We start from the raw sequence: 23264 nt of genomic DNA on the forward strand, positions 1-23264 counted from the left end.
TGTTGCTCTTTATGATGGACCTTGAATCGACAGCCATAACTTTACAAGGCTACCTTAGCCCAATATAGACATGTTTGTGTTATGCAAGATTCTCAACCATGATACCATGTTTTGTAATCGAGCAGATGCTAATTTGATCATGTTTGAAGAAATGTTAAATAACCCCAGATAGCAACGGAAAAATCTACACCAAGTCCTACTTGACTTTCATAATCGCCTCTTTTTCTCATTGTTGATGAAATATCAAGGTATAGATATAAGGAAATAAGTGACTATGAGGATTCAGTATGACAATGACTTTGATTATGTCACAATGGATTATGATGTTGATAGTTGCAATTTTTAAAAAAATTGTATGGACCCCAAACCCTCTCAATTTGAGGGCTTGCTCATTAATACATTGTAATAATAAACTCAAAATGAGAATTGCTCAAATATCTCAAGGTACTTGACTATGAACAAATGGGACACCAACTCAACAACCTCTATCTAGACCCTGAGATATTCATAGTTGAGGATGACATAGTTCAAGTCCAAGACAACAACATGATAAGTTCTAACTTTGATATAGATGGAAGTAGTACTTTTGACCCATAAATTTCCCAAACAACCCAATCTATTAAGTTTGAGATGAAACTTTGAGTCCATTCAAAGTGAAAATAGTTAAAGTGCAATATCTACAATAGTGAGTAAGAAAATCAAAGTTAGAAAAAACCACATGATCTTCCCCCACGATTCACAATGTTTAAAAAGAATGATAGAGTAGTTACACATCTAGTGAACCCGTTGAGGGATTGATAAAGATCAAGGAAGTAAACATCACACTACTTGGGGAACCTATTAAGCTTATATACATTGCTAAGGATCTCAATGTAGAGGATGAGGAACACTTGATTGACTTGCTAAAAGAATAGTGGGTCATTTTTGCATAGAATTGAATGGAGAAGGCCAAGTGGGAGTACAAGTAAGTGGAAGTAATCGAGGAGTGAGCTATGGCAAATAGAGCAAGATAGTAAGAGAGAGAAACTCAAGATGTGGGAACTCCAATAGTCACAATGTGTGATTGGTCTTCCCTTATTCAAATCTTACCAAAATAATAAAGAATAAAGTGACAGTGATGGGCACCCGCCACACTTGCAGTGTATATGTGCACATGTACTATCAATATAGTAATACACAAGTGATATAGACACATGTGCCTTTACCCCCAATAACCTTCCACTTAAAGGTGAATGTATTCCTAGTGAGGAAAGAACAAGAAAAAAGTAACAAAGTAAAAACATAAAGTACAATAGGATGAGGAAAGACATTACCTCATCTAACACTTATTAGCTTCCTAAGGAAGGAAAAATGCTTTGCTGAGAGACTTTAAGTGAGCTGATTTATAGGATTTTGGTCAGTTGAGATCTTGAGGACAAGCTCAATGGACTTGTCCTCAATGACCTCTCTAATAAAGTGGAACACATCTCAATGTGCTTTGTCTTTGCATGAAAGACCGGATTCTTGGCCAACTGAATAGCACTCATAGAATTTGAATATAGTGTAGGGACCATACTAGTAATACCAAGGTCTATGACTAAATGGTCTAACCAAAGATCCTTCTTACAAGCCTTAGTTGGCTACAACATACACGGTCTCTATAATGGATAGGGCTATGGATTTCTACACCTTAGACATCCAAGAAACAATACCTATAGCAAAGATGAAGACATAGTCAAAGGTGGACTTCCTATTTTCTATATGTCCTACATAATCAGAGTTAGTGTATCCCCCAACTCTTGTATCCTAGCCACCATAAAATATGCACATATCTATAGTGCCTTTAATATATCTCATAATACCCTTCACAGCATCCCAATGTGCCTGCCAGCACTGTAACCATATAGCATGCCACAACTCCCACTAGAAATGCTATGTCAGGATGAGTGGCTGTCATGGCATACATCAAACTTCCCATTGTAGATGCATAAGGAATCTTGGCCATCTCAGCCTTTTACTCGTCAGACAGTTGACTAACCTTACATGAGAAGACAAAGAATGGCTACCAATAGACTTAACATAATGCATATGAAACCTCTCAAGGACCTTTTGGATGCATTCCTTCTATGACAAGTAAAAGAGCCCTTTAGACTGATTGCACATAATGTGTGTCCCATGGATATGTAAGACCTATCCCATGTCCTTCATCTCAAAGCTCTTCTTGAGCTGAATTTTCAAGGCATCCAACTCATCATGAGCACTCTTAGTAATCAGTATAGTATTCACACAGAGTGTCAAAATTATAAGGCTACCACCACAAGCCTTCTTTGTATATAAACATGGATTCATATAATTGCAAGTACATCCTTGTGAACACCATGTGATAAAGGGAAAATCAAAATGACACCATGTGCTCTTTCTCAACTTGCACACTAGGTATTCCTTGCCTTTTTCCTCAAAGCCCTTAGGCCATTGCATAGAAATCTCATCATGCAAGTTCCTATGTGAGATAGTTGTCTTGATATCCATCTGATAGAGGTCTAGATCTAGCTGCGCAACCAAGGCCAATACCAAGTGTAGGATAGTCATCTTGACTATGGTAAAGAAAACTTTATCGAAGTCAATACAATACTCCTACTTAAAACCCCTAGCAACCAATCTGGCCTTATAGGCTAGCTTGGGGCATCCAAGGGTACTCTTCAACTTATATACCCACTTTCATGGCAAAGCATGCTTTTCACTAGGAAAAGGAACTAAATCCCATGTATCATTTTTTTACAGTGAGTTATACTACTTTGGCTGCAAGACCCTCTCTCAAGAGTGACTATCACCTTTGCACATGGTCTCATCATAGGTAAGAGACTCACTAGCACCTATCACCACAACATAATCCATAGAGGGTGTAAATCGATTAGGCTAACATCTATCTCTAGTAGATCACCTCAAAACAGACTATGGGATCTATATGTCCTCTCTAACTTCAAGGTCTTGGGCCATTGGAGAATTAGACCCACTGTAGGCTATTTAGGTAGCTATACAAGAATAGGAGGCTCCTCTTTAAATATTACCCTATATACCTCAATGACCTATTCAGGTTACTTGTGCATTTTATCCTCATGGAAAATAATATCATGGCTATGAATGACCTTCCAAGTCTATGGATCCCATAGGTGATAGCCCATTTCATGTGCATCTCCATAACCAAGAAAGATGCATTTCACAAAATTAGAATCTAGCTTATTGCACTTGTCCTTGGGAACACGGCAGAAATCTTCATAAACAAAGACCCACAAATGAGCATATGACGGAGGCTTTATCGACAATACCTCCTCAACAACCTAGTAGTCAAGAGCCATGCATGGTAATCAATTAATCAAAGATACGATAGTGGTAACTACCTTAGTCCAAAAGCGATGTGATAACACTAGTTGGCTAAGTATATTATGGACTCGCTCTTGAATCATCCTATTCATATGCTCAGCCATACTATTCTAGGGTGGGGTATATGGTGTAGTCAATTGATACTTAATATCCCTCTCGTCACAAAAATCTCAAAGGCTTTAGATACATACTCACCTCCATTGCTAGATTATACATATTTTAGCCAATACTGAGATTGGTTCTCAACAAAAGCAAGATAATGTTGAGATTTATCAAAGGCTTTTGACTTTTGCTTTATGGGGTATGCCTGGACCTTATGTGAGTAATCATCAATGAAAATAATGAAATACTCCATGCCAGCTAATGACTTGCAAGGCATAGGTCCACAAATATTAGAATGAATAAGAGATAGATACTCACCCATGTGTGTAATGCAAGACTTCTTACATCAACTATGGGTTTGCCTACCATAAACATAATGATCACACGAATCAAAACATTTATAGTTAAGGGGTGAAAGATACTACAAACATATAAGCATTTTCATTCCCTTTAATGACATGTGCCCACGACAATGATGCCATACGAAAACATGGTTGATAGACCCATATAGATGTAAGAGATATAGAGTGCAAGACTTCACACCTCATGCTAGGACAAGATCCTTATACGAGTAATCTTCCATGAGGAATTGCCAAAAGAGACAACAAAACTTGTATCATCCAACTGTCCAATAGAAAGTAGGCTTTTAGTCAAAGCCAAAATATGGCATACATCATGCATGTTGAGGCTCAAATTACACTCTTAATCTTAGTATGCATATTTATCTTTGATGTCTGATCAAAATCCCTTAGGATGGTGCTCTATTGGGGTGGTTAAGGTCATAACCTAATGCTTATCGCAGCCTCCTAAAAATCTAATGTTGTTTACTATGGTTTCTTCATTCAAGAGACATGTGATTAATAATATTCATGATAGTAATTGTTCTTGGCTATCTATGATTCAATTTGAAATCTTGTACCTATTTCCTAAAAATTGAATGTTTGTTTTTATCATTTTCTCATTTAGGAAGGATGTAGATTGTAGTATTTTTCAAGACAATGTTTTCCTCCTATTATCTACAATGTGACTTGAAAATTTGTACCATTTTTTTAAAAATAATTTAACATTTTTTATCCTTTTATAATTCAAGAATCTATGGGATGAAATATGAGTATTTAAGGTAGATTTGTGTGTTGACTCTTATTCTTGTTTTGCTGTGGTAGAATAGGCCAATACACTTTAATGATCTTGCCTGGTTCATGTTGCATTACACTCATGATTTAGGTATTAGGCATGGAAGAAGGAAATGTAGAAAAGGGTGATGGTAATTATATAATTGTTGATGAGAGAAAGGTGTCCTTTTCTATGAAGTTCTACAACTGGAGGGTGTTAGGTCATCCTTGCATTAAAATGCTATGCATTCAACTTGTTTGAAGACGAACATGCATTCAAGCTATTTCAAGGTAAATATGTTTAGAATAAAGCTTGGTCTCATCCCTGATAGATGATAGCTATAGCCTTAGCTATCATTTATCATGTATGGCATAATAAATGAGTCAGTTTGACTCAATCGTAGTTAGTCTATGGGGTTAGTTAGTGACTTGTCTCTTCATTGTAGCGTGTGACTTAGTTGTTATTGTGTGTTATTATGTATTTATGGAATAATGAGAGAATGAGGGTACACTATGCTCTATTTTGATGGCTCCATCATGGTTCACCTCTTCCACTCTCTTTGAACATGGTATCAAAGCTCAGCTTCTCATAGGAGCTGGAGTTGTGGAGCTCGACTTGACCTTCAGTCTCTATGAACCTTTAGTCTGTGAGAAACCCTACAACAATCCTTTTTTTTGCAGAAGCCATATCTTACTATAGAAATGTCCCTAATCGTTTCAACATGATCTACAACTTTGCAAAAGAAAGTTTTTTCAAATTCTACACAGATTTTGAGATATTCAACACAAACTAGTGTAGACTGCCTATTATTGCAGTGGAAAACACTCTCATTTTGACTTTAGATGTCAATAAAATGTTTGGAAAAACTTGAAGGATGCTTATGGATAGTGAATGTTGATGTATTGAAGCTCTTGGGTGATATTTTACTTTTGTACCTCATTGAATGAGGGTTGAAGACATTGATTTATGCTTGATATAGTGACTACAAATTTATTCTTTACATGCTACCAATGCTTCCATATTGCAATGTCTGATGTCTTGACCATTTTTTGCTAAGTTTAGAGTTGGTCTATTGGTAGTTAAATAGGCCTTATGCTGTTAACTATTCTTGGTAAGGATCTCCTTCATGTTTATATGAGATCTATGCAACTATTGATGCTTATATGGACATATGTTGAAGTTGGGATGCTATGGTGTTGTCTTAAGATGCTTTTGGGCTAATTTGAGCTTTACATTTTGCTTAGTTTTAACTATAATTTTCATGTTTTAATATGATATAGAACCATCACTTATCTGGGAAAGGTTATGTATAAAGCAGTTTGGCGAGTACATCCATTGGATGTATTGATACCTTGATTGTCATGTACACATATGGGGATGTTTATGGAATGCTTTGAGTTGAAGATGTGAGTTGCATTTGATATTTTGGATCTTGATTACATTGCTATTAGATGTGATAAATACCTCTGGTTTTTATCATTTTGAGCAATAAATGTATGCTCATAGTGGACTAGAACTGAAATATACCCAGCTTACTTGATCTTATGTGTCTTGAGCAGTTGATGCTTGTTGCAATCTTGGTTGTGAAATATTTGCAACTACAAGTAGTAAACTGTGATAAGTCTTTGTAGACTATTGAACGCATTAGGTCCAAGCGTTTGTAACTTCTAGCAAACAATGTGAAAGTTGAGTCCAATAATCAAAGGCACGTTACTAAGTCATCCCCTGTGTCCATGGCCATGTTGGAAGCCATTTCAAGAATGGATCATCGTTTTTGTGATGGCTTTGGGTCTATTGGTGGCTTTGGTTTAGTTGAATTAGACAAGTTGGTATGTGGTGTTTCCACTTTGGGGTTCTCATTAGGTTAAGTGAGGGTGGTTTGAGCAGTTGATTGGGTTTAGAGTTCAGTTGTCACCTTGTTGTCAGATTTTGCAATGGTAATCACATCAAAATTATTAGATGGGAGCTCATTAATGAGTGGTTGCTTATTAACACTAGGTTGAGCTTTTGGTCGATAGACCATTGGAGCACTCATGGATTGAGCACCCTTCCTTTTGGTTTCTCTCCTTCCATGTTTTGATTTATGTTTTTGGGCCTTATTTTTTAGAGCATGAGCTTGGGGGGCATACATGCCACTTGTGAGTTTAGGCAGCCACACTAAGGTGTTACTTTCATAGTAGCCTTAGGCACACAATAGGGCTTTTGGTACCTAATCTAGCCTAGTCAACTGTGCACCATAGGAGTGACAACTTCTCCATTTAAGTCTAGAGTGTGAGGCATGAAAACTATGAGTTCCAAATGATTGACTTTTGTGAGGCTATGGTCTAAGCTTGGAGACCCACTTGATCGTTTGGTACATAGCTTTGGTTGTGGTTTCTAGATACTGATGGGACTTCATTGTGAGGTGCCTCCTCCAATAGACTCGGAGTAGTCCTCTTAGTAGTCGACTAAAATTCATATCCATGCACATCACCATCCCGTCTCCCCATGGGAATCCTTGGACTTAGTTGAACATGGGAATCTCAGTTCTACTTCACAAGGGAAGCGTGGACAAGTCACCCCTAATAGCAATCTAACATCCACCAGAGAAAGACCACTTTGTAATCAATCAAAGGTAGGAGTGAGGTTAACACCACACTTGGCTCAAAGAGAGTGAGGCATGGAGTAGAGTGTAACTCGATCCCCCTACCCATAAGGTAAAATCTCACCTCCGACCCCCTAAAACGGTGTTAAGCCTAGTAACTAATCCTACTGATATCGAGAGGGTCACGATTTAATCAACTCTATCTAATATTAAGTTACCTGACTTATTGGGGCCACCCAACCATAGGCATCCAATCATTAGGATCAAAGCCTCCCACTTTCCTCGATGGGTTTTGCTTAGTTTTCTAATTAGCAAAGCATACTACCATACTTTTGGACATATAAAATCAGCTTTCTTTTATTACTCCGTTAAACTGGGTTTGTTAAACTCAATCTTTAGCACATAACAAACAATTCAGAAATCAAATACTTTATTTCACTATCACTCCACAAAGTGGTACAAAATTGTCTTTTTGCAAAAAGACACCTTCTAGCCTAGGATAGGACCTTCCAATCCCTCAGGATTGGGCTATATGTGATCGCACTCCATCCATGGTCAACATGGAAATTACTGGCTCATAGCCCCTCTAAGCTTCCATGAGCCTCTAGAGCCATCCTAGATAACAATGGCACTTACCACTCGGCCCTTTGCCCTCTCAAGTGCTTGAGTGATCAAAAATTAAAAACACCTACCTCCCTTGGGAATGTAGAACCCCCACCCACAGGTGAGTTTTTCCACACTCCACAGAGTGTTAGGGAGCATTGGGTTGGGGACCCCAATGTCCCGAACCACCACAACCCACAACTCGTCAGGCTGTGCAAGCGCGGAATCATAAGAGCCATAACTCATCATTCACAAATCCAAAAGTAGTCATAACCATAAAACATTTTTAACATAGTTGTCAATGTATGCGATGCATAGAATCTATCCCCTTCATCAATTTTCGTGTTCCTTTCTAAAAAGCATTTAATAATACTAACATGCTTTTACAAATTTAAGTAAGTTCTAACTAATCGTGATCCTTTTCTTATGTACTAACATGATTATCTCCATTCGGCCATCCATCGAGATTACGGTTTATGGCCGTAACCTCGGTTTGTTGTGGAATAACCCATCCTTTGGGTTGAATGGATTCGAGATTAACTTTCGCTTGTGTTTCAGTAGCCACTACTTTTTCACGTTGAGGAGTTCTTTGAGTGTGACCTCGCTCAGCATCTCGACGTCTCTTGGGAGCCATGGAAGAAGTCGATGGATTCGAGCAGCGCTTTCGCACAGGTGTGGAGAGAGAGGGAGAGATTCTTTGAGAGTGACCTCGCTCAACATCTCGACATCTCTTGGAAGCCATGGAAGAAGCTGATGGATTCGAGTAGTGCTTCCGCATAGGTGTGGAGAGAGGGAGAGATTCGGCTTATTGCACCAGAGCTTCGTTGCATCAACAACAGAGAGACTTCTACATGGGTCGATGTGTGTGTATCTGATGTGACTCTCTACCCATGTTTATATAGTAACAAGGGGGTAAAATGAGGATGTTTGCTTTTTAGTGTTTTTGATTATGTCATCGATGATAAAGAGGAAACATTTTCTTTTAGCATTTTTGACGGCGTCATTGATGATGTCAAGGAAGGGCTCCATTTTCGTAGTGTGAGGATACCAATTTAACGAATATATAGATGAGTACCGCATGTCTCGTCATCGGGTGGCGTCACTCCAAGGCGGCAACCAAGGCATAGACCTTGGCATCTTGGCCTTGGCATACTTGGCAATGGGTTACAAAGGCTTCGTTGGCACAGTTGGCTGCACATGAGAAGCTCCCACTAGCTTGTAGAAAAATCTTCCCAGGAGGTCACCCATCCAACAATGTCATCACCCAAGTGCACTTAACTGCTAGTTTTTTAAAAATGTGCAACATAAATCAATTTTCTTTGGAATGTATACGCACACTAAAATAAACTAAGTAATGTGAACATTACATTCACAATGGGTGTATGTTGCAGTGCACTACCCCCCTCCTTAGGGTTGACACTATGGTTAACTACTAGTAGCACTTCAAGCTATTGGATGATTGTGGTGCCCTTGTTAAAAGCCATTACTAGTCTAACATTTCCTATGGCAAGATGGATGTGTCATGAGTCATGGACAACATTACAATGAGCTTCTTTTTTTTAATACACAACCCAACAGAGACTCCTTACCAGCCTTTTGTTTGCTAGGTAGCACATAAAAGATAATGGATAGGCTCTCAATCTTGATAGAAACCATTAGTTTGTATTTTTTCAAGAGTGGATAGGACTACCTCCCAAATGGGTTGAGTTTCACATTGGTTGGTTGGAATTGGGGTTGCAACATCCATGGTGGTCCAGTGGTCATACGTTAAGATACTAAGTTAGCTCCCTCATCAATTAGTGCATCAAAGGTGTATGCCTTTTGAGCGGTCATTGCTATTCGTGCAAGTAGGCTGGTGTTATTACTTCCTCATCCTCCTCCTCCTCCTCCTCTAGTTCAGTGATGGTTTGCAATGCTTACTTTCATTGGGGTTTCTATCATGGGAGGTTCATAGAGTGGATGTGACAGAGGGTAATACCTTTTTATGCGACTTCTGCATTGAAAAATCCTATGCCTTCTCCCTCCAAGATTTCGAGTTTGACATTGCCTATTCTACTGATATTGCAAACCTTGAAAGGTCTCAATCCCCTAAATTTCATATTCTGCTTATGTCCCCTAATAGAGTACGGCAAGACTAGGTCTCCTTACTCAAAGTCTCATTATTTGATGTGTTTATCAAACCAACTCTTGCATCGTACCTTCTCACAGATTAGGACATCAATTGCAATGAGACAAGTCTTAGATAGGTGTTCTAGCTCTATCAATTGATTTGTCCATGCTTCCTTGTCCTCCCATCTCTCCGAACTGCTATTCTCAAGCTTGAAACAAAGAACTCTACTACTAGAATCACTTCAATTTTGTAGGTCAAATTGAATTGAATTTGCCCTATGGTTGTTTTGTAGGCCATCCTATATGCCCACAAAGCTGCCATGAGCTTATTTTTTATCTCAATCACACTATGTGAAGCAGAGACTACATTTGTTAGGACATTCACTAAGATCTTGTTTGTGGATTCAATAGCTAGATTGTTAGCTTGAGGATAATATGGTGAGGACTTCGTGTGGATTATTAAGAAGGTGGATAACAAGTGAGCAATCACTTTATTGGTGGTATTAGCATCATTTTTGCAAGTTGCTTGAGCTTCTACCCACTTGATGAGATAGTCCATGGCAACAATGATGTACTATGGCTTGTGAGTATTGTGCTGCAAGGCTGATTGGACCAATGAAATCAATTTTCCATTTCTCAAATGGTTGGTATGCAATCATTGGGGTTAACTTTATTTTGTTCTTATGAATAAGAACTTTGGTCCATTGGCACTCATCATAGTACTTCAGAATTTTAGATGCATCACAAAATAGTATAGGCCACCACAGTTGAGATTGGAGCACTTGTGTGATGTGGTGTCTCCCTTGAAATATCCTCTAGCAATCCCACCATGTGCTTCTATGAAGAGCACATCGTGCATTTTGTATTCAGAGACACATCTCCTTAAGAGTCCATATTGTCCTAACAAATATAATTGACTGGCAATCAACTGGTAGGGTTGGATCTTCAAGATTAGCCTCCTTAACCTAGCTTTTTCTATGGGTCATTCATGCAATCCATTGTCTAGGATATGGACTATATCATCTACCCAATACGGTGTGAGGTCTATTCTACAAAAATCTTATTTGCTTGATATTTTAAAAATATATGCATTATCTAGGATGTGGACTATATCATCTGCCCAATACAATGTGAGGTTTGCTCTAAAAAAACTCGTTCGTTGGACATCGTGAAAAGATGTGCATCTAGTAGGTCATCAATGATGCTCTATCCAACCGCTTCAGCTATGGATATGCAGGATATATGATCTGCCATATAGTGCTATTTGCCCTTGCATACTACCACAAAGAAGTTGAATTCCAAAAGTAGAAGTAACCATCAAGCAATGTGACCTATTGTGTAGGGTTTGTTCACAAGATAAAGCAATGGTTGATGATCCACGCAAAAGGTAAAGGGTGTTGCTAGAAGATAATGTCTAAACCTCTTTATAGAAAAAACCATGGATAATCAAGGTTATACTCACCAAGTTGGCACAACACTACCCCCACAGCAAATTTTGATGCATCAATGTGTACATGGAAGGTAATAGACCAATCTAGGGCTCTTAAGATAGGAGTTGAAATTAGAGTCTATTTAAGCCTTTCATAGGCTTGCTAACATTTCTTAATCCACTCGAATACTATCAATAGTTTGTACAATGGTCTAGCAATCAACGCATAGTTCAGCACAAACTGCTTGTAGTACCATGTCTGGCCTAAGAAGCATTGAACTCCCTTGAAGTTGGTCAAAGGGGAAGAAGGTCTACAATTACCTTGACTTTCGAGGAGTCTATGGCTATCCCATTCTTTGACACAACATGCCCTAAAATACAATCGTGCTTCACCCAATACACGCACTTTAAGGGGTCCAGTGAGAAAGTGTATTCAATACACCATTCAAAGACTATTCATAGCTTTTCTAAGTGCTTTTCCTAGTTAGTGTGGACACAAGTCATTGACGAATACTTCCAACCATTTTCTGAGCATGTCCTTGAAGATAGCAGATATGAGGCACTGGAAGGTAGCAGGGGCATTGGTCAGCCCAAATGATATGATTATGTAGGCAAACACTCCATATTCCGTGGTAAATGTCATCTTGTGCCTGTCGTTTGGATGGACTTGCATTTGGTTATAGCCTGAGAAGCCATCCAGGAAACTATAGGCTTCCTTTCTTGCCACTCTCTCTAGCATGTGCTTTGTGTATGGTAATGGGTAGTTGTCTCTCTTTGTAGCTATGTTGACATTTTTATAGTTCACGCACACTCGAATAAATGAATCCTTCATTTAGTAGCTTATCAATCTCTTTCTTTACTCCATGTGCATGCTTAAGATTCATTGTGTATGGTTTGTTGCTTAACTGGTACTACATCACATGTCATGGGAATATTATGAGTCACGGTACTCAAATCTATTTCTTTCAACTCATCTAAGGACCATGCAAACACGTCAGAGAATTCTCTTAAGAGATTTATGAGATTAGTCTCTTCCTCCTTAGTTAGGTTATTTGCTATGTATGCAGGTCGAGGATTTCCCCCTTCCCTTGCCAAGTTGACTTCCTTAACTTTGGCTAGTCCTTCAATGGGTTCACTCGCCTACCGTTTGGCTCCTACTAACACCACTATTCGATCACCCTTCTTAAACTTCATGAAGCGCTTAGGTAGATCTTGGGGTCTCCTCTGTTGATCAGCTTCTAAAGTCTTCAATTGTTTTCTTCTCTCTTCCTTTAGCCGCTCGAGCCTTAGGTGGATTAGGAGGTCCCCCTTGGTGCATTTGGTCTTAGGTGGTTGAGGCATTTCGGGGTCACTATCAGAGCTTACCACTGCTGACTTGGAGTTGTACTCACAATCCTCACTAGAAGAGGCTATTTGCCCTGGTGGTCGTAGTTCTAAGGCTGACTCCACTCCAAATAATGATGTGGTGGGTTAAACTAATCCTACTTGCTCATAATCTACTATCTCTAAGTGTTCTAGCCAAACTCAGTCGCAATCTACCTTAGCAACTCCTTTGTTCACTCTAAAAGCATTGACCTCTCAAGGTTTTGAGTCTTCTCTAATTTGCTCAATCACTCTTCTATCCGTGTCATATTCTATCATCTCCACTTCCTCTTTGCTTTCCTCACTAATGGAACAATAGTCTTTGTACTCATCCTTGGAATCCTCATACTCAGATTGTGTGTTGTTTTCAGGGTTTCTGTTCTCCAGTTTTTTCTCACTTGTCATGAGAGTCCAATTGTATGATAGGTTTAAGTCATGCACCTTAGTCCATCACCACTCTTTACTCTCCATGAGATCCTTGAGGGGTGTTAGGTTTGTAGTAAGGTACTCAAAGATTCTATGGAGTTCCAATTTGCTAGTTGGGACATGATAGGTGATGGATGTTGGTGGGCTAACAAAGCTCCTAGCCATCATGCATAGGGGCACTGCATGTATGTTAGAAGTTGTGGCTTTGTTGGGTTTGCTAGTTGAGCCTACAATTAGCCTATATTCATCCTGACCATCCAAGAATGGGAGATCAATGGTTGTCAATACATGTATCCACTCTCACTTATCCTCAAGATAAGGAATATACTTAGTTAGGGGTCCATAATCGCTTCTAGCCTTTGAGTCACCCTTTAGCATGACAAAGATGGCATCTAGGTCCACTAGTGAGGTCTTTCAAGTGTCCATCTCTACTCACATTTCTTCTAATCTATTGCCTAATAATATAAAGCCATTACCCCAATTCTCTATTACTCAAGCATTCCTCATCCAAGGTCTGCCTAGTGAGATATCATAATCCACTCCCTTCATGACTATGAAGTTCACAAAGAATTGAATTCCGCTATCTTTAAAGACCAATCCTTCAGGACCCCTAAAGGTCTAACCTTCATCCCATTCACTAGAGTGACATTGAATCATATAGTTTCTATCGGTGGGTTTTCCCAAGCTTGTAGGACTGCATGGCTAAGTACACTAACTCTTGTTCCTATGTCTACTATCCCCTTTCATGTTGTATCTCCTAGGACAACAACAAGTAAGACTACATGCATCTCAATGCCTTTCCAAAAGGCATTCACTTGTGGGGACTTAGATATTGGATTTAGCATTAGGCCACTAGCTCCTACTCCTATGTCTACTATCGGTGGGTTTTCCCAAGCTTGTAGGACTGCATGGCTAAGTACACTAACTCCTGCTTCTATGTCTACTATCCCCTTTCGTGTTGTATCTCCTAGGATAACAACAGGTAAGACTATGTGTATCTCAATGCCTTTCCAAAAGGCTTTCACTTGTGGAAACTTAGACAATGTATTTAGCATTAGTCTTGGTATGTGCATCACAGAGTCATTGTAGGGACGAGTCTTTTGGTTCATGTCTATTAGTTTGTTCTACCCATTGCTTCAACACTTGCCATTCGTAGCGTGGCAATGTTACAGGAGTTGATATAAGCATGGTTAGTAAATTTCCATTCGTCTTCCCCCCTCTGCTTCCTAAACTTGCTGCCAATGCTCTTAGGTAGATTGTCTATTTGCGGCATCCATGTTCTGCCTATGCGACTGTGCATGTGGTGATATCGCCTCTCTTGCTCTCAAGTATGTGGGAGAGACTAGTGCATGTGGGAGAGACTAGTGCATGGTTGAGGGTTCATTAATCTCATCCTCAACAATAGGTTCAACATCTTGCAAGTAAGCTTTTGCTTCTTTTATCCATTCTTTGACCTTATGCATAGCCTTTAGTTGCTAGTTGGGGTTAAGATACTCTCCAATCTTAGAACTTCCCTTTTCCCTCATCTTAAGAGTAGATGTTTCTGCTTCTCCATCAATAACCTGATTTCCCTTTGTCAAAGTGGTTGCGCTCTTTGTTTTGAGTGTTACTTTTGCATATGTCCTCTTTTTTTTCCTTTGTTGGCTTTTCTTCCCTATAGAGGATGCATCTAGGTTGCTAGGTCCAAGGAATGAGATACTGGCTTGCTTCATTTGGGCTCTTGTCATGAGATTTATGGGGATGGGTGTGGCATTGTTGTTAGGTGACTCAACACAAAAGAGTTCAAGTGGCATAGATAATACGATTGCTGAACTAGTGGAGGTTTTTTGTTTAGGAGGACAATCGGCAAATAGGTGTGTGACTCCACATTCAAGACACCTCAAGTTAGCCTTCTCTCTATTTGCTTCCTTCTTTTCAGGGCAGTAGCAAATATGTGTGTGACTCCGCATTCAGGATACCTCAAGTTGGCCTTCTCTCTATTTGCTTGCTCCTTTTCATAGCAACAGTGGGATGAGATATGCCCTAGATGGCCACACGTCCAACATGCTATGGGTTCTTGGCTTTGACCTCCTCCTAGACCTCTACCTGTCCCTCATGCCTAAAGCCATGATTGGCACATGCCTAAAGTCCATCAATATAGGATTTTTATCCTCATCGTAAGGGATGTTCACATATGAGTCTTCCTCCAGTGGTTCCTCTAGAAAAAAGTGCATTAGAGCATTGCTTGGTGGATAGGTCACTATAGGTCCCAGTGGTCTAGGGATTCTTGTTGGGTTGATGTTGATTCTTGGAGCAGCCAGCTTTGAATTGCTAGGTGCTGGCAGAGCCAAAGGAGCTCCTATTTTTGAAGTAAGGCTACCTAAATCTTGGATAGTATGGTTGAGCATAGGGTTGTTGGTATGGCAATCGTCTTGGCAATCGACATTGCATAGCATCATGCCTAAATGTTCCACAATGGGCATAAGGCTGGGATCTAGGATCAAGATACTCAACTAGCAGATGGTTCCCTCCACAATGCATGTACTACATGTGAGGTCACATTGGCATTTATATTGACTCTTGTAGTCTGATCAACTTGACTTTAGATCAACTATCACTTGGGTGTCTGGTTGACACTCTTTCCTCTATCTTGCTCGCTAGGGCATGATTGTTAGCTAAGTGTCGCAGTTCTCTCAACATTTCTAAATGTGTTGTTCCCTTGCTGTATAGCCCTAGAGCTTCCCTCTCTGAGCAAAGTCATCTACTCATATGGTCTCCTCAAAGACTCTTGCCAGTACATCTCAAGTTTGAGTTGCTTGTTAAGGCCTTATAGAGTTCTTCATTGTAGATCTCGTTGATGATGAATAGGATGGAGACCACTCTCTCGCTGGGTTGCTCATCTACATGTATCCTCTTGTAGAGACTTCTCATATAAGCGACCTATTCTCATATGTCCTCTTTGTCTTTTTGGCTGACATTCATCAACTTAATAATGAGGTTATCGGAGTAACTTGCCTCTAAGAATATCTTGATGAAGAGATCCTTCAGATAATTGAAATTATTGCGTTCGACATTATCTAGACTGGTAAATCAAGTTCATTCCTCATCAATGAGGTTGTTAGCCTCGCACAACTGCTCAAACTACTCAATGAAGCTATAGGGGTCATTGCCTGCTTGATATTTGTTGAGTTGCTTTACAACAATAGGTATCTTTGTTTGCCTCCTAGCATTTGGGGTGACTTCCAACCCCGCTAGCAATGGTGCTGCCAAGATTGCCCCACTTTGCTCGGCACTGATATTGCTTTGTGAGTAGCTCACTCATTGTAAGGTCTGCTTCTTAGGCTCTCTCCCTATCATCATTTCTTCCCATTCTATTTCTACCTGAGATGGCTAGGATCCTATGAACCTCGTTGAGATCTCTCTTGGCGTGATCTTTGAGCTCATTGCTTCTAGTTATAGCTCGTTATGCATTGCAATGTGATCCTTCCTAGTTTCCTCTCCTCCTCAAGGTCAACTATGATATCGACTACAGGCCTTCCAGGATGTGCTATCCTTGTCTATTGGTCATACTATGCGATAAATTGTCAGATGTTGTTCAAGTACCCAGTCATGATAAGGTCAAGATCAAGGTCGAGCCCATTCTTGTTCAAGCTAGTACCTACCATGGTGGTTGTCTCTTGACCCACTAGTATTTCTATGAGATCGACGAGATCGGCTAAAGATGTGTCTTTAATCTTGGATAGTCTTTCGTTCCCTTAGTGGTGGTCAGATGGTTCTAACTTCCCTAGGTCTTTGTCTCTTGGTGTCTTGGGTCACTTGTTTGATTTTTGGGGTTGCACTCCTACTAGTGGGTTCATTTCTTAGCTTCTTAAATTTGTATCTTGACGAAGCATTCTATCACATCCAATGGGACTTCATTTTTGTAATTATGGAGCACTTAGCTTTTGGTCTAGGGTTCTATGACACATTCTAGGATTTATTTGGCAACACCTCAGCATGCTTGTTGTACTATGTAGGAGGATTTTATGATATGGAATATCCATTGTGCTGGATTGTTTATCATGGATAGCTCGTAATAATTGCAAAGTTGTTGAACTACTTGCAAGAAATATTTTTCTAGAAAAAGTATAGGCTTGGCTACCATGTTTTTTATTGATTCACAAAGGTTCTCTAAGGGAGATTATGCTCATTTATTCAACAAAGGTTATTGCATAGATAGGCTACCTCCACGGTTTCATTGTGGAATTACTGATAAAGGCAAGCAACTTGGAAATGGAACTGCTTTAATACATTAGGTGAAGATCGAGTGGTGCCAATATAGAGGCAATGTTCGCTCTATAGTAACTTGAAAGTCAAGGAGGCTCTAAACACTCTAACATTGGTCCTAGGATGGAGATGAAAACCTCCATGGCCTAATGTCTATGGACATTGAAGACCTAATTCTAGATACATTTGCATTATGGTATCTGGGAGTTTTGGATACAGGCCCTAGTATAGGCGCAAAGTACCTTGAGAGGGACACAATTGTTTTTCCAAAGGATTGTTTGATATTGTTTTTGTGTTCATACCTAAGTTATGTGAATGAACATTGTGGTGAAAGGTGTAAGTAATGAATTTGCTTTCAAATGTGGTAGGGTTAATTAGGAAACTAAAGAATACCTTGGGTTTGTAGAAGAAATTAGGTGGATAACCGTCCTATGGAAGGGTGGACTCAATAAATTGGGTGCTTCTCAAATAGGAATCAACTTAATAGAGCTGATGCATTGATAGGCATAAGGTCCATGTATTAGAACTGGCTTAACACCATTTTAGGGGGCCGGGGTGAGATTATGCCTTATAGGCAAAGGGATTGATGTTCTACTCTCCTTGCCAAGTGCAGTGCTAGGTTGCTTTGAGCTTTGCTTGACCACACAAGTGATCTGTATTAGCTCAATGCTAGATTGCTGTTAGGCAACTTAGTTGAGTCATTAGATACCTTATGTTAATCTTTGTGTGTTAAGCCAGTCACTTTTCTTGCACGATAGACCCAGAAGCAAACTAATAAGCTAAGCTTATGAAATCCATGGGATTCAGGTTGTCACTTAGAGCAAGCAACTAGCTAACCACTGAATGCGCCCTCTAAAATCATGGACTATCATAAAATACATACATTTGAAAAAATTGATATTGAGAATGCATTGAGGAAATGCATAATTACTCCTATTTTTATTGCAATGCTTACTACTTTGGATGTATTAGTGGGAATTAGGATGGGCCACTCCTTTAATACGTATGGGAGCTAGTAGAGTGGAATAATGTTTGTGACCTTTCAACCTTTGCTATATTAATCATTAACACATACACAACGTGGTGAATCTCTTTATAAAGTGTTGGGAAGGGAGGGGTAAAAATTGCATTAAGAGAGAGATTGAAGTTTAACTTGTTAATGATGCTCATACATATTGAAGAGCTTTGCAAAAAAAAGCCTATTTTGTGACATTGGTGGGCCAAAAGACGAGTAGAAGAAGCCAACACTAACATCAGTTAGAAGGTTGCCTTTTTTACCTTTGCTAATTTTTGGAAGGAAAAGCCTGCACATCACCTACTCCCTTAAAGACTGTAGCTTATTGTTGGAAAGAAAAGAGTGTTTGCCACCCACTCCCCTTAGCATGTTAAGGCAAGATAGCTATGATATTCTTTTTGGGGGTTTTCAACTTATTGGAGAAGCTTTACATGAGCAAAGTTTGCCAGTTAGCCATATATTAGCAATGATGCATTGTATGTGCAACTGTGCCCAAAGAAGAACATTTGTAAAGATAAGAGAGAACAACTTATATTTAAGGTATAGAAGATAGAGCAATCAATGTGGAGGGCATAGTGTGCAACCGACATTTGAAGTCCCTCTTAGACCTTATACCCTAGTACTCCTAGTAGGACACCTTTCAACTTTTACAGCTAAACTTGCTCCACCAGACCCCTTCACCTTGATTGGGAGGTGGCTTTTACGTGGGGTTTAAATTTTGTTTTCTTGCATACCATTAAGATTCTTTCTCCCAATTATCTATAAATTGCTGGGGAAGAATTGTATAGACATTCACCCAAGCAAAGCAACGTGCAACGGTTGTGTTCGGTTAGTAAATGTTCGCTTCCATCGGCCTGGTAAAAGGGAAAGAACTCGGTGCCGTGTTTGATTCTAGTCTAGCCGAGCCTTAATGTAAGGGCGACGAACTTTTGACATACTGGTCTGCTGGCCATTGAATGTGAAAGCTCGAAAGGCATGTGGGTAGGGAAGCAACATGGGGGCTGCTATCCTGAACATGTATGGGCGCCTCAGTCCTGGCCCTTCACAGGCAGAGCGCGTAAAATTTGAAGTACAATGCCACGCGGACACCATAATGCGCGCGCACTGAGAAGGCTAATTAGTAATGAGGAAGGAGGCAGAGAGAGAGTGTGCACTGTGTATCTACTATCACGGTGTGTGTGTGTGTGTGTGTGTCTCTCTCTCTCTCTCGATGCATGGCAAAGCCAAAGCTCAACAACTACGTCCGGACATTCAGGCCTTACACTAAATTCAACCCCCCTCCCTTTAGCGTCAGGACTCAGTTGCCTCTACGTATCTTCATACACCTATATGTAGTACACCACCTGCACCAGCTTGATCGTCTCACCTGATCTCTCTCCTTCTCTCTCTCTCCCTCTCTATCTCTCTCTCCCCGATATATCTACGTGCATGTTATCTATCTTCCTGAGTCAGCTAAGCTAACTCTGAGCTAATTGTGTTGATTTGATCGCTCCCGTGCCCGCCATGGCCGGCCTCTCAGATACAGTCCTGCACAACCAGGTGGCCGGCACCGTGGCGGCCATGAAGACGTCCCGCGCAAGCTCCTTCTCGTCCTCGAAGAAGCACGCTCTCAAGACGCTGTGGTCCTTCTTAGCCTCGGAGCAGCAGCTCATCGAGCACGTGCGGGCCGTCAGCACGCGGTACTTTCCGCACCTGCGCTTCACGCTGCTGTGCGTGCTGGTGAGCATGCTGTTCAAGTCGCGCAGCTGCAACGCCCACCTGGCGATCTGCGTGGTGTCGGCCGCCGCGCTGGCGCTGATGTGTCGCCGGATATGGCAGGGCCTTCGGCCGCCCCCCTGCTATGTCCTTGACTTCTGCTGTGCTGACGGGGACGGCTGCTCTAAGGTCGGCGCAGAGAATTTCGGCTACTTCCTGCAGACGTGGAAGCACGTCAGGCAGGACAACCTCATGTTCCAGTTCAAGGTCTACCTCCGCGCTGGCATCGGCGACGAGGCCTACGCCCCTCCCCGCCTCCTCGAGAAAGGAGAGTCCGTCGACTTGGAGGACGCCCGCGCCGAGACGCAGGGCCTCATCGCCGCCACCGTGGCGCGCCTTCTTAGCAAGACCGGGGTGGCGCCCAAGGAGATCGACTTCCTTGTCGTCAACTCCAGCCTCTTCAACCCGGCGCCCTCACTGGCGGCTTTCGTCGTCAACAGCTTCAAGATGCGCAGCAATATCAAGAGCTTCTCTCTCGCCGGCATGGGCTGCAGCGCGGGCCTCGTCTCCATCGACCTGGCCAAGGATCTGCTGAGAGTCCACCGAGACTCCTACGCTCTCGTCATCAGCACAGAGAACATCACCCGCAACATGTACTTCGGCAACGACAGGTCCATGATGGTCTCCAACTGCCTCTTCCGCTGCGGCTGCTCTGTCGTGCTGCTCTCAAATAAGCCCTCCTCCCGCCCCGCCGCCAAGCTGCAGCTCCTGCACTGCCTCCGGACCCACCTCGGCTCGGACCAGAGGGCCTACGAGTGCGTCCACCACACCGAGGATGTCGACGGCCGCCTCGGCGTCTCCCTGCACGTCAGCCTCATGGAGGTTGCCGGCATCGCTTTGCGGGCTAACATCCTCCGCCTCGCGCCATTGATCCTACCCCTCCGGGAGCTTCTCAAGGTCGGCCTCAGCATGGCGCGCCAGAAGCTCTCCGGTCACAGCCAGCGCGGCGACGTGAGGCTCTACGAGCCCGACTTCAAGGCCGGGATCGACCACTTCTGCATCCACCCGGGCGGCCGGGCAGTCGTGGACTCCATCGGCAAGGGTCTGAAGCTCTCCGAAGCTGACATCGAGCCTGGCAAGATGGCGCTCTACAGGTTCGGCAACACGTCCAGCAGCGGAATCTGGTACGCCATGGCCTACTGCGAGGCCAAGGGCCGGCTCCGCAAGGGCCACAAGGTCTGGCAGATCGCCTTAGGCTCGGGATTCAAATGCAACAGCGCGGTCTGGAAGGTCCTGCGGGACATCCAGCCCTGGGACGGGTTCGGCACCAACCCGTGGCTGCCGTATGTGCATCGCTACCCCGTGGCCCCGGACCTCTCGCGCGACTACCAGCAGGCCCAGGTCTCTAGGCTCGTAGCCATAGCCAACAAGGTGGCCAAGTTCGCCGAGCCGGACACGTCACACCCAACCAACGAACCCTCCTCCGACACGTGTAATAGCCAACAGCAACTCACACCTGAGGCTTAATGGTCGTCACGCGCCGAGCCTGGCAGCACGGCGGCCAACTTCCAAGCGGCGTAGGCCGCATTGATCAGGCGATCAAAAAGGACCTTGATTGATTACGTGTACAGGCGCGCCTCTATAGACCTTATATTTCATTAAATTGTAATAGGAACAGGGTCGCAATTTTTAGTTTGCACCCCCCACCCGCTTAATACGTGTGATGTCTCATCCTCGCAGTGGAAGAAAGGAGTACTTTGGGCCTAGCCATTGGAACTCTATGATGATCACCTGTGTGCTTCCACTCACCATTCAAACATTCCTCATCTCCCTCTCATAATTTATTCGGTCTTTTCCTTTTTACTTTAAAAAAGACTTGATTCCTTGTCAATAGTATCACAAACAATGAATAGTGACAACGAGAGGTTTTTTGAAGGTAAGAGTTAGATTGTGTGGCCAGAATAATGAATTATGTTGCCCTTGTGGAACTTTTTTGGTGGATAATATTTTTGTTTTGCAAATGCAAAGCATGGGTTGGGATATGATGTTCTTTATTCTTGTAATGCTATGTGGGCTAGGCAAGCAACACTTAAACACTACAATTGAAATGTCCCTAGATTATAAATTTCATAACAAAGCGTTCTTTCCCCAAATGTAACTATTCACACCTTTTTTCTTGAACTATATATATTCATTGGTGGGATGATGATGATGAAGCAAACGATCTCTCGTCCATTCTTGTTTACACTTTCAAAACCTAATTGTTGGATTTATCAAGAAAATTGCTTATTGTCTTGTTGCTTCTAATATGTTGCCCTTCTGGAACTTTTTAGGTGGATAATATTTTTGAGATTATAAACTTCATAACAAAGCGATATTTTCCCAATGTAACTATTCACACCTTTTTTCTTGAACTATATTCATTGGTGGGATGATGATGATGAGGTTTAAGCACATGATCTCTCATCCATTCTTGTTTGGACTTTCAAAACCTAATTGTCGAATTTATCAAGAAAATTGATTATTGACTTGTTGCTTCTAATAGATTGTGGTCATTCTATCCTAAAGATATTTGTGAATCACATATCATGGGTGTTGTGCAATTTTGGCCTCCACTGAAGTGATGGTCTAGTAATAAATGATGACCTAGTAGTAAAGCTTTACTTTGCAAGCTAGAGTTTGTGGGTTCAAGTCCCACAAGATGTGTCAAGATTGTGGGAGAGAAGGAAGGAGTCTCACTTGTAGCTTTCTTGCTTGCACAATGGGGGAATACACACAGAGGTGGAGGCTGAAAACAGTTTTCCTCTTCTTAGTTGTGTAAGCCAAAAGAACTCTATTACAAAGAAATAGAAGAACCCTATATATGGGTCTCAAACCAAACTCAACTAACTAAGGTGGCATACTAACTGAGCCACGAACTAGAGTAGATAAGGATAGCTATTATGTAGCTATTATTCATGGGCGGTGTACCAACCACATCTGCAACAACTGACACGTTGGTGACATAAATGCACAACGGTCACCCTGGTATATCACGAGTGGAGCTCGATATCTCAACATTCCCCCTCGAGCTCAATTCCAATTCCTGCACACCAAGCAAGTCTCTGAACTTGCGCAGCTTCTCTGCGCCCAATGCCTTCGTGAATATGTCAGCTACCTGATCCTCTGTGCTGACATAAACTAGATCAATAAGACCTAGTAAAACCCTCTTCCGCACATAG

The 23264-nt window shown here is 41.6% G+C and overlaps 1 pseudogene; it reads left to right on the forward strand.

The window, feature by feature from the left end:
- Positions 1-19521: 19521 nt before the first annotated feature.
- LOC148017034 (3-ketoacyl-CoA synthase 17 pseudogene) lies at positions 19522-22026 on the forward strand (annotated as a pseudogene).
- Positions 22027-23264: the final 1238 nt, after the last annotated feature.

Source organism: Lygodium microphyllum, chromosome 22 (genome assembly GCF_053477565.2).
Source record: "Lygodium microphyllum isolate KBCC chromosome 22, Lygodium_microphyllum_v1.1.10, whole genome shotgun sequence".
NCBI classification, from domain to species: domain Eukaryota; kingdom Viridiplantae; phylum Streptophyta; class Polypodiopsida; order Schizaeales; family Lygodiaceae; genus Lygodium; species Lygodium microphyllum.